Below are 12,101 nucleotides of genomic sequence, written 5' to 3' on the forward strand. Positions count from 1 at the left end.
GATCCCATGGCATTATGACCTGACAAAGGTAGCACAACAATACGCACGAAAATGCAATCGCGACTTCAAAACAAAGAGCGGCCCACGCCTGTTTACGCTAATGGCCAACCAGCACACACATAGGTTCGAGTTGGAGGCGGTAGACGGAGAGGGAGGAGAAATTAGAATAGAGCATCGCAGCAAGACTGACATCAAGAAGTAACGGCCCATCACGGGATCGCCACACACGAGCGCGTGGTAGGTTTAGAGCTCCCCCTCTGCATGGTGCAGGGCAGCAGTGCAGCTGAACGGGTGTGCACCATTTTGAAACTACTGCGAACCAAACATTATCGGCCAATACGTTGTCTCTCAGAGCCACGTGCTGACCCTATACTGCGAGGTAAAAAGCGAAGGAAATGGCTTGACCGTGAGTTCGCTTGCCAAGCCTTGCTGCCTCACGTAATGCTCTCCCCTAGTTTATTTCTTCCTCCACGGGAGCGGCCTCTCTCCGGCCACAGGCGGTCTGTGTGACGTGTGGGTAAAGCGGAGAAGCATTTGACCAGTTTGGCAGAACTCGGGAAGACAGTCGACAGTTGGTCTCGGTCTTCCCAGCCGCGCTGTTGTTGCACGTAGTCCGTATTCGATAATACGATTACAAAATTTTCGCGTCACTTTTGTCATTGTCTGAAAAACGATCAACCGAACTGGTATAATTGTTTGACAACGACAGCTTTGGTCTCATCAAGCCACTTAAATTTTACTTCATCTGTGAGCCTGCAGCTATAGCAAGAACATCACTGTGCGGTCGTGTTAGCAACTGCTGCGACTGCGCAGCCCTGGACCCATGAGTAAAATCAACGACTTTCGGACTGCCAGATAGCTTCCACGGCGATATCTGCCACGTATCTGCAGCACATCGAGGTGGATTCCTGTATTGGCGCTGCGGGCGACTGCATATAACCCAAGAACCGCTGCGACCGAGCATCATTTGGCAACGACAGCTGTGGTCTCTTCAAGCCACTTAAATTTTACTTCAACTGTGTGCTGGAACTTGCAGCTATAGCAAGAACATCACTGTGCGGTCGTGTTAGCAACTGCTGCGACTGCGTAGACCTGGACGCATGAGTAAAGTCAACAACGTTCGGACTGCCAGATAGCTCCCACGGCGATATCTGCCACGTATCTGCAGCAGATCGAGGTGGATTCCTGTATTGGCGCTGCGGGCGACTACATATATCGCAAGAACCGCTGCGACCGAGCATCATTTGGCGACGACAACTGTGGTCTCTTCAAGCCACTTGAATTTTACTTCAACTGTGTGCTGGAACCTGCAGCTATAGCAAGAACATCACTGTGCGGTCGGGTTAGCAACTGCTGCGACTGCGTAGACCTGGAACCATGAATAACGTCAACGACTTTCGGACTGCCAGATAGCTCCCACGGCGATATCAGCCACGTATCTGCAGCACATCGAGGTGGATTCCCGTATTGGCGCTGCGGGCGACTACATATAACCCAAGAACTGCTGCCACCGAGCATCATTTGGCGACGACAGCTGTGGTCTCTTCAAGCCACTTGAATTTTACTTCAACTGTGTGCTGGAACCTGCAGCTATAGCAAGAACATCACTGTGCGGTCGTGTTAGCAACTGCTGCGACTGCGTAGACCTGGAACCATGAATAACGTCAACTACTTTCGGACTGCCAGATAGCTCCCACGGCGATATCTGCCACGTATCTGCAGCAGATCGAGGTGGATTCCTGTATTGGCGCTGCGGGCGACTACATATATCGCAAGAACCGCTGCGACCGAGTATCATTTGGCAACGACAGCTGTGGTCTCTTCAAGCCACTCAAATTTTACTTCAACTGTGTGCTGGAACCTGCAGCTATAGCAAGAACATCACTGTGCGGTCGTGTTAGCAACTGCTGCGACTGCGTAGACCTGGAACCATGAATAACGTCAACGACTTTCGGACTGCCAGATAGCTCCCACGGCGATATCAGCCACGTATCTGCAGCACATCGAGGTGGATTCCCGTATTGGCGCTGCGGGCGACTACATATAACCCAAGAACCGCTGCCACCGAGCATCATTTGGCGACGACAGCTGTGGTCTCTTCAAGCCACTTGAATTTTACTTCAACTGTGTGCTGGAACCTGCAGCTATAGCAAGAACATCACTGTGCGGTCGTGTTAGCAACTGCTGCGACTGCGCAGACCTGGACGCATGAGTAAGGTCAACGACTTTCGGACTGCCAGATAGCTCCCACGGCGATATCTGCCACGTATCTGCAGCAGATCGAGGTGGATTCCTGTATTGGCGCTGCGGGCGACTACATATATCGCAAGAACCGCTGCGACCGAGTATCATTTGGCAACGACAGCTGTGGTCTCTTCAAGCCACTCAAATTTTACTTCAACTGTGTGCTGGGGCCTGCAGCTATAGCAAGAACATCACTGTGCGGTCGTGTTAGCAACTGCTGCGACTGCGCAGACCTGGAACCATGAATAACGTCAACGACTTTCGGACTGCCAGATAGCTCCCACGGCGATATCAGCCACGTATCTGCAGCACATCGAGGTGGATTCCCGTATTGACGCTGCGACCGAGTATCATTTGGCAACGACAGCTGTGGTCTCTTCAAGCCACTCAAATTTTACTTCAACTGTGTGCTGGAACCTGCAGCTATAGCAAGAACATCACTGTGCGGTCGTGTTAGCAACTGCTGCGACTGCGCAGACCTAGACCATGAATAACGTCAACGACTTTCGGACTGCCAGATAGCTCCCACGGCGATATCAGCCACGTATCTGCAGCACATCGAGGTGGATTCCCGTATTGGCGCTGCGGGTGACTACATATAACCAAAGAGCCGCTGCGACCGAGCATCATTTGGCAACGCAGCTGTGGTCTCTTCAAGCCACTTAAATTTTACTTCATCTGTGTGCCTGCAGCTATAGCAAGAACATCACTGTGCGGTCGTGTTAGCAACTTCTGCGACTGCGCAGACCTGGACCCATGAGTAAAGTCAACGACTTTCGGACTGCCAGATAGCTCCCACGGCGATATCTGCCACGTATCTGCAGCACATCGAGGTGGATTTCTGTATTGGAGCTGCGGGCGACTACATATAACCAGCGAGCCGCTGCGACCGAGCATCATTTGGCAACGCAGCTGTGGTCTCTTCAAGCCACTTAAATTTTACTTCATCTGTGTGCCTGCAGCTATAGCAAGAACATCACTGTGTGGTCGTGTTAGCAACTGCTGCGACTGCGTAGACCTGGAACCATGAATAAAGTCAACGACTTTCGGACTGCCAGATAGCTCCCACGGCGATATCAGCCACGTATCTGCAGCACATCGAGGTGGATTCCCGTATTGGCGCTGCGGGCGACTACATATAACCCAAGAACCGCTGCGACCGAGCATCATTTGGCGACGACAGCTGTGGTCTCTTCAAGCCACTTGAATTTTACTTCAACTGTGTGCTGGAACCTGCAGCTATAGCAAGAACATCACTGTGCGGTCGTGTTAGCAACTGCTGCGACTGCGCAGACCTGGACGCATGAGTAAAGTCAACAACGTTCGGACTGCCAGATAGCTCCCACGGCGATATCTGCCACGTATCTGCAGCACATCGAGGTGGATTCCTGTATCGGCGCTGCGGGTGACTACATATAACCAAAGAGCCGCTGCGACCGAGCATCATTTGGCAACGCAGCTGTGGTCTCTTCAAGCCACTTAAATTTTACTTCATCTGTGTGCCTGCAGCTATAGCAAGAACATCACTGTGCGGTCGTGTTAGCAACTTCTGCGACTGCGCAGACCTGGACCCATGAGTAAAGTCAACGACTTTCGGACTGCCAGATAGCTCCCACGGCGATATCTGCCACGTATCTGCAGCACATCGAGGTGGATTCCCGTATTGGCGCTGCGGGTGACTACATATAACCAAAGAGCCGCTGCGACCGAGCATCATTTGGCAACGCAGCTGTGGTCTCTTCAAGCCACTTAAATTTTACTTCATCTGTGTGCTGGAACCTGCAGCTATAGCAAGAACATCACTGTGCGGTCGTGTTAGCAACTGCTGCGACTGCGCAGACCTGGACCCATGAATAAAGTCAACGACTTTCGGACTGCCAGATAGCTCCCACGGCGATATCTGCCATGTATCTGCAGCACATCGAGGTGGATTTCTGTATTGGCGCTGCGGGCGACTACATATAACCAAAGAGCCGCTGCGACCGAGCATCATTTGGCAACGCAGCTGTGGTCTCTTCAAGCCACTTAAATTTTACTTCATCTGTGTGCTGGAACCTGCAGCTATAGCAAGAACATCACTGTGCGGTCGTGTTAGCAACTGCTGCGACTGCGCAGACCTGGACCCATGAATAAAGTCAACGACTTTCGGACTGCCAGATAGCTCCCACGGCGATATCTGCCACGTATCTGCAGCACATCGAGGTGGATTTCTGTATTGGCGCTGCGGGTGACTACATATAACCAAAGAGCCGCTGCGACCGAGCATCATTTGGCAACGCAGCTGTGGTCTCTTCAAGCCACTTGAATTTTACTTCAACTGTGTGCTGGAACCTGCAGCTATAGCAAGAACATCACTGTGCGGTCGTGTTAGCAACTGCTGCGACTGCGCAGACCTGGACGCATGAGTAAAGTCAACAACGTTCGGACTGCCAGATAGCTCCCACGGCGATATCTGCCATGTATCTGCAGCACATCGAGGTGGATTTCTGTATTGGCGCTGCGGGTGACTACATATAACCCAAGAACCGCTGCCACCGAGCATCATTTGGCAACGCAGCTGTGGTCTCTTCAAGCCACTTGAATTTTACTTCAACTGTGTGCTGGAACCTGCAGCTATAGCAAGAACATCACTGTGCGGTCGTGTTAGCAACTGCTGCGACTGCGCAGACCTGGACCCATGAATAAAGTCAACGACTTTCGGACTGCCAGATAGCTCCCACGGCGATATCTGCCATGTATCTGCAGCACATCGAGGTGGATTTCTGTATTGGCGCTGCGGGTGACTACATATAACCCAAGAGCCGCTGCGACCGAGCATCATTTGGCAACGCAGCTGTGGTCTCTTCAAGCCACTTGAATTTTACTTCAACTGTGTGCTGGAACCTGCAGCTATAGCAAGAACATCACTGTGCGGTCGTGTTAGCAACTGCTGCGACTGCGCAGACCTGGACCCATGAGTAAGTCAACAACGTTCGGACTGCCAGATAGCTCCCACGGCGATATCTGCCATGTATCTGCAGCACATCGAGGTGGATTTCTGTATTGGCGCTGCGGGTGACTACATATAACCCAAGAGCCGCTGCGACCGAGCATCATTTGGCAACGCAGCTGTGGTCTCTTCAAGCCACTTGAATTTTACTTCAACTGTGTGCTGGAACCTGCAGCTATAGCAAGAACATCACTGTGCGGTCGTGTTAGCAACTGCTGCGACTGCGCAGACCTGGACCATGAATAAAGTCAACGACTTTCGGACTGCCAGATAGCTCCCACGGCGATATCTGCCATGTATCTGCAGCACATCGAGGTGGATTTCTGTATTGGCGCTGCGGGTGACTACATATAACCCAAGAGCCGCTGCGACCGAGCATCATTTGGCAACGCAGCTGTGGTCTCTTCAAGCCACTTGAATTTTACTTCAACTGTGTGCTGGAACCTGCAGCTATAGCAAGAACATCACTGTGCGGTCGTGTTAGCAACTGCTGCGACTGCGCAGACCTGGACCCATGAATAAAGTCAACGACTTTCGGACTGCCAGATAGCTCCCACGGCGATATCTGCCACGTATCTGCAGCACATCGAGGTGGATTTCTGTATTGGCGCTGCGGGTGACTACATATAACCAAAGAGCCGCTGCGACCGAGCATCATTTGGCAACGCAGCTGTGGTCTCTTCAAGCCACTTGAATTTTACTTCAACTGTGTGCTGGAACCTGCAGCTATAGCAAGAACATCACTGTGCGGTCGTGTTAGCAACTGCTGCGACTGCGCAGACCTGGACGCATGAGTAAAGTCAACAACGTTCGGACTGCCAGATAGCTCCCACGGCGATATCTGCCACGTATCTGCAGCACATCGAGGTGGATTTCTGTATTGGCGCTGCGGGTGACTACATATAACCAAAGAGCCGCTGCGACCGAGCATCATTTGGCAACGCAGCTGTGGTCTCTTCAAGCCACTTGAATTTTACTTCAACTGTGTGCTGGAACCTGCAGCTATAGCAAGAACATCACTGTGCGGTCGTGTTAGCAACTGCTGCGACTGCGCAGACCTGGACGCATGAGTAAGGTCAACAACGTTCGGACTGCCAGACAGCTCCCACGGCGATATCTGCCACGTATCTGCAGCACATCGAGGTGGATTTCTGTATTGGCGCTTCGGGTGACTACATATATCGCAAGAACCGCTGCGACCGAGTATCATTTGGCAACGACAGCTGTGGTCTCTTCAAGCCACTCAAATTTTACTTCAACTGTGTGCTGGAACCTGCAGCTATAGCAAGAACATCACTGTGCGGTCGTGTTAGCAACTGCTGCGACTGCGTAGACCTGGAACCATGAATAACGTCAACGACTTTCGGACGGCCAGATAGCTCCCACGGCGATATCAGCCACGTATCTGCAGCACATCGAGGTGGATTCCTGTATTGGCGCTGCGGGTCACTACATATAACCAAAGAGCCGCTGCGACCGAGCATCATTTGGCAACGCAGCTGTGGTCTCTTCAAGCCACTTAAATTTTACTTCATCTGTGTGCCTGCAGCTGAAGCAAGAACATCACTGTGCGGTCGTGTTAGCAACTGCTGCGACTGCGCAGACCTGGACCCATGAGTAAAGTCAACGACTTTGGGACTGCCAGATAGCTCCCACGGCGATATCTGCCACGTATCTGCAGCAGATCGAGGTGGATTCCTGTATTGGCGCTGCGGGCGACTACATATTGTCGCGATACAACGCGAACAGAAGACAGGGAGACGTTCTTCAAGAACAGCACAGGACGACCTGTTCAAACAAAACAGAACAGACACACGTCTTCTTTCTCTAATAATCCCATTGACCCACTAGACGGAGTCCGCTAATGCCCCCATCGTCGTCGTCGTCTGCCTGTAGAGCACGCGTGTCATTTGTCCCTCCCTAAAAGAGCATCGCCCCGATGCTAGACCAGAAACGTCACTTGCGGAAGTGAGGGTCCCTCGCATAGTCATTCGCTCACATACGGCTTCATGCGCACAACATGCACAAGTTCAGGGGGGTGCGGGCGGCGCCGCGTACAGTTGGGACTATCAGGGACGACCTCGTAGGTGACATCACTGAGTCGCCGCAATACTCGATATGGGCCGAAGTATCGCCTTAACAGCTTCTCGGAGAGGCCTCGTTTCCGTATTGGTGTCCAAACCCACACTAGGTCGCCGACTTCATAGGTTATGGTTCTACGGTGAGCATCATAGCGGCCTGCGTCGTAGTCTTGCTGCTGGCAGATCCGCAAGCGCGCGAGCTGCCGAGCCTCTTCGGCGCGTTGGGTAAACACATCGGCGTCCGTGTCAGTGTCGTCAAATTGGTGTGGAAGCATAGCATCCAACATCGTTCGTACATCCCGGCCGTGAACAAGGCTGAACGGAGTCATGCGCGTCGTCTCTTGTTTCGCGGTGTTGTATGCAAACGTGATATAAGGGAGCATGTCATCCCAATTTTTATGTTCGACATCCACGTACATTGAAAGCATGTCTTCAATTGTTTTGTTGAGGCGCTCCGTCAATCCGTTGGTTTGTGGATGGTAGGCAGTCGACTTCCGATGAGCCGTTCCACTTAGCAGCAAGACGTGATCTAAAAGCGCAGCTGTGAAAGCGGTGCCTCGGTCGGTTATTACGACGCGTGGTGCACCGTGTCGCAACACAACATTCTCGATGAAAAATCGCGCCACCTCGGCTGCTGTGCCTCTCTGGATGGCCTTTGTTTCAGCGTAACGTGTCAGGTAGTCGGTTGCGACGAGAACAAAGCGATTTCCCGCAGTAGAAGTAGGAAGTGTACCCAAAATATCCATTCCGATTTGAGGAAATGGTGTTCGTGGAACCTGAACAGGTTGTAGGAGGCCGGCTGGTTTCGTCGGGGGCGACTTGCGCCTCTGGCAGTCGAGACAAGTGCGAACGTGATGTTTCACGGCGGTGGTAAGTCTCGGCCAGTAGTAGCTTTGCCGCACTCTGCCCAATGTTCGCGTGTAGCCTAAGTGACCAGAAGTCACCTCGTTGTGACAGGCTTGAAGTACTTCCATACGAAGAGCTGCAGGAATGACGAGCAGATAGGGGGATCCGGTCGAAGAAAAGTTTCTTTTGTAAAGGACGTTGGCCCGTAAACAAAACGATGACAATCCTCTTGCGAAAACTCTAGGTGCTTTCGCAGATCTTCCTTCTAAGTAATTGATTAGACCAAGCAACTCAGGGTCGTCCCGTTGTTGTTGAGCGACGGCGGAGGTGTCCAGAACACAAAGAAATGCTGTTTCATTTTCTTCGAGTGAACAAGCCGACTCTATCGGTGATCGAGACAGGCAGTCAGCATCCGTATGTCGCTTCCCCGACTTGTACGTGACTGTCATGTCAAATTCCTGCAGCCTTAGGCTCCAACGCGCCAATCGTCCAGAAGGATCTTTAAGGTTCGTCAACCAACACAGTGAATGGTGGTCGCTGACAACTTTGAATGGGCGGCCATACAAATATGGGCGAAATTTCATAACCGCCCATACCACGGCGAGGCATTCCTTCTCAGTTGTGGAATAATTTGCCTCTGTGCGTGAGAGCGTTCTGCTTGCGTAGGCAATCACTCTTTCCGTGTCCTCCTGCCGTTGCACAAGAACAGCTCCCAAGCCAACATTGCTGGCATCAGTGTGGAGCAATGTAGGAGCGGTCTTATCAAAGTGGGCCAGTACTGGAGGTGTCTGGAGACGTTGCCGCAAGACGTTAAATGCACTTTGCTCTTCGTCGCCCCATACAAAAGCAACGTCGTCTCTCGTGAGGCGAGTTAACGGCGACGCAATGTGAGCAAAATCTGAAATAAAGCGCCGGTAATAGGCGCAGAGACCGAGGAAGCGCCTGACAGCCTTTTTATCGGATGGTACGGGAAACTGGGCGACGGCGGCAAGTTTTTCGGGATCTGGGCGGACACCGGCGTGACTGACGACGTGGCCAAGAAACTGTAGTTCCGCAAAGCCAAAGTGGCACTTCTCCGGCTTCAGGGTGAGGCCGGCGGATCGTATGGACTGCAAAACCGCTTCAAGCCGTGCGAGATGTTCGTCGAACGTTGCGGAGAACACGATGACGTCGTCGAGGTACACTAAGCAGGTTTTCCACTTCAGACCCGAAAGCACAGTATCCATGAGGCGTTGGAACGTAGCAGGGGCAGAGCACAAGCCGAAAGGCAAAACCTTAAATTCGTATAGGCCATCTGGCGTCACAAAAGCAGTTTTTTCACGGTCCCTCGGGTCTACCTCAATTTGCCAATATCCGCTCTTTAAGTCCATGGAAGAGAAGTAACGTGCGTGTCGAAGCCTGTCGAGGGAATCGTCGATACGGGGAAGTGGGTACACGTCTTTCTTCGTCACCTGATTTAGTTTTCGGTAGTCCACACAGAAACGCAAGCTGCCGTCTTTTTTCTTGACTAGAACTACAGGGGATGCCCAGGGACTCGTTGATGGTTGGATCACGTCGTCTTCAAGCATTTTCGTCACCTGTTGTTGTATGGCTTCACGTTCTCTGGGAGCCACACGATAAGGATTTTGGTGAATTGGTCTTGCCGTATCCTCTGTAATTATTCGGTGCTTTGTTAGAGGCGTCCGACCGACTCTTGACGTCGACGCAAAGCAGTCGTTGAACTTGGCTAGTAGCGTACGAAGCCGTTCGCGTTCGTGCTGTGGCAAAACAGTGCTGACGTCAAGTGCAGGAGCTGGGTCTGGTGTAGGCGCTTCTTCGAGTAGTGAACAGCAGCCGCGAACATCCGCAACACCGTCAAAATAAGCCACAGCCGTGCCTTTTGGAAGGTGCCGTCGCTCTGTGCTAAAATTTGTTAGCAATAAATTCGTGCGCCCGTCGGTGACATTTACAATTCCTCGTGCGACAGAGATACCGTGAGTAAACAACAAAATGGTTATTTGGTCGGCAACTCCTTCGCAATGAAACGGTACGTCACATGCCACGGAAACAAGGATACATGACCGAGGTGGGATTAAGACGTCGTCTTCTGTTAGACGAAAGGAGTTGTGTTGCGGCGATAAGCAATGAACTAAACCAGGGCTTTTATAAAACGTCACCATGCGGTCTGGGATGTTAATTACGGCGCCATATTCTCTTAGAAAATCCATTCCAATAATCAAATCTTTACAGCACACGGGAAGAATTATGAAAGCGGCCACGAACGACGAATCTCCAATGTTAAGCCTAGCAGTACATCTTCCAGTAGGCATCAGCAATTGTCCACCTGCCGTCCTTATGTGAGGTCCCGCCCATGGCGTCTGTACTTTCTTCAGGCGGAGGGCGAGTTCCCGACTCATTATAGAGAAGTCGGCACCAGTGTCGACTAACGCTGTCACCGGCTGTCCATCCACGAAAATATCAAGGTCGGCGCTCACAATTTCTTCGGGGTCAGTGGTTATCGGCTTCTCGGCGTTCTGCAGCGGGAGAGTTGGGGGCTTTTTATGGTCTTGCGGCGGGCCTGCAACCTTACCCCCAGAGGTCGCCGCCTTTAGTTTCCCCGGCGGGGACTGGGTGACCTTCGTCTTTGAACGTCAGCAAAAGAGCGTCCAGCAGGCAGCTCGCGTGGAGGGGTTGGAGAGCGTGACCGACGGCCGAAATCAGTTCGATCATTGGGCGCAGATGCTTGATTCGGGTGCGCTATGGGAGGAAAAGCAGCGTCGTCGCGCCGTAGCACGGAGTCGTCATTTGTGCGTCGAACATCAGACCACGGACGAAGAGGGCGAAATGACGAGTCGCGATGCCAGCAATGGCGCGAAATATGGCCGGCACCCCCGCAGTTGAAACAGAGAGGACGGTTATCGGCGGTGCGCCACGCGTCGGATCTGCGATATTGTGGCAGTCTCGTAGGGTCATTTTGCGGCGTGGCCCACGGCGCGGCGAATGACGGCTGGCGGTATGACTGCATCGGCATCACGGGTGCGCGCCTTAAAGCCTCCTCTTGTGGCGGCGACCAAGGAGCGGCTGTCGGAGGCTGGTGGTACGGCGGTGTGGCTGTAGCGGGTGGGGGACATCGGACGGCGGCGGCGTAACTCATGGGACGCTGTTGTTCTTGAAGATCGGCAGCCGGGAACGCCTGCCTGATTTAGTCGCGAACCACTTCGGCGATTGACGCGACGGGTCTATCCACTGTCGGTGTCATAATTCTGTGAAGTTCTTCTCTGACGACCTCTCTGATCATTTCCCGCAAGGAGCCCTGATACTGTGGAGTCAATGCGGCGGCATTGATTGCGGTGCTGTTGGACAGTCGATCGTACTGCCTGCACCGTTGATGAAGAGCGCGCTCAATAGCCGCAGCCTCTTTGATAAAATCAGCGACGGTGACTGGAGGATTTCGCACAAGCCCCGCGAACAACTGCTCTTTTACACCTCGCATGAGGTAGCGCAGCTTTCTATCCTCGGTCATGTTCGGGTCGGCTCTACGAAAGAGACGGGCCATGTCTTCGGCAAACATTGTGACCGACTCATTGGGTTGTTGCACCCGTAGCTCCATCAATTGCTGGGCGCGGTCGCGTCGGTCGGCACTTGCAAATGTATCTGTGATTTTCTGCCGAAAGTCATTCCATGTCGTTAGGCCAGCTTCGCGGTTCTCGTACCAAGTACGGCCACTGTCGTCAAGGGCGAAATAGACGTAAGAGAGCTTCTGCTGCTCTGTCCACTGGTTAATCTGTGCGACGCGGTCATACTTGTCAAGCCAGTCTTCAATGTCTTCGAAGGCTGCACCGCGATAGCGATCGGGGACCAGCGGATGAAGAACGGTTACCTGTTGCGGGCTGGGAGACCCGCTGCTTTGGGGTGCTAGCGGTGCGCTGGTTTCGGCCATTGCCCGATGTGTGGATCTCCTG

Source organism: Dermacentor silvarum, chromosome 7 (genome assembly GCF_013339745.2).
Source record: "Dermacentor silvarum isolate Dsil-2018 chromosome 7, BIME_Dsil_1.4, whole genome shotgun sequence".
Taxonomy (NCBI): domain Eukaryota; kingdom Metazoa; phylum Arthropoda; class Arachnida; order Ixodida; family Ixodidae; genus Dermacentor; species Dermacentor silvarum.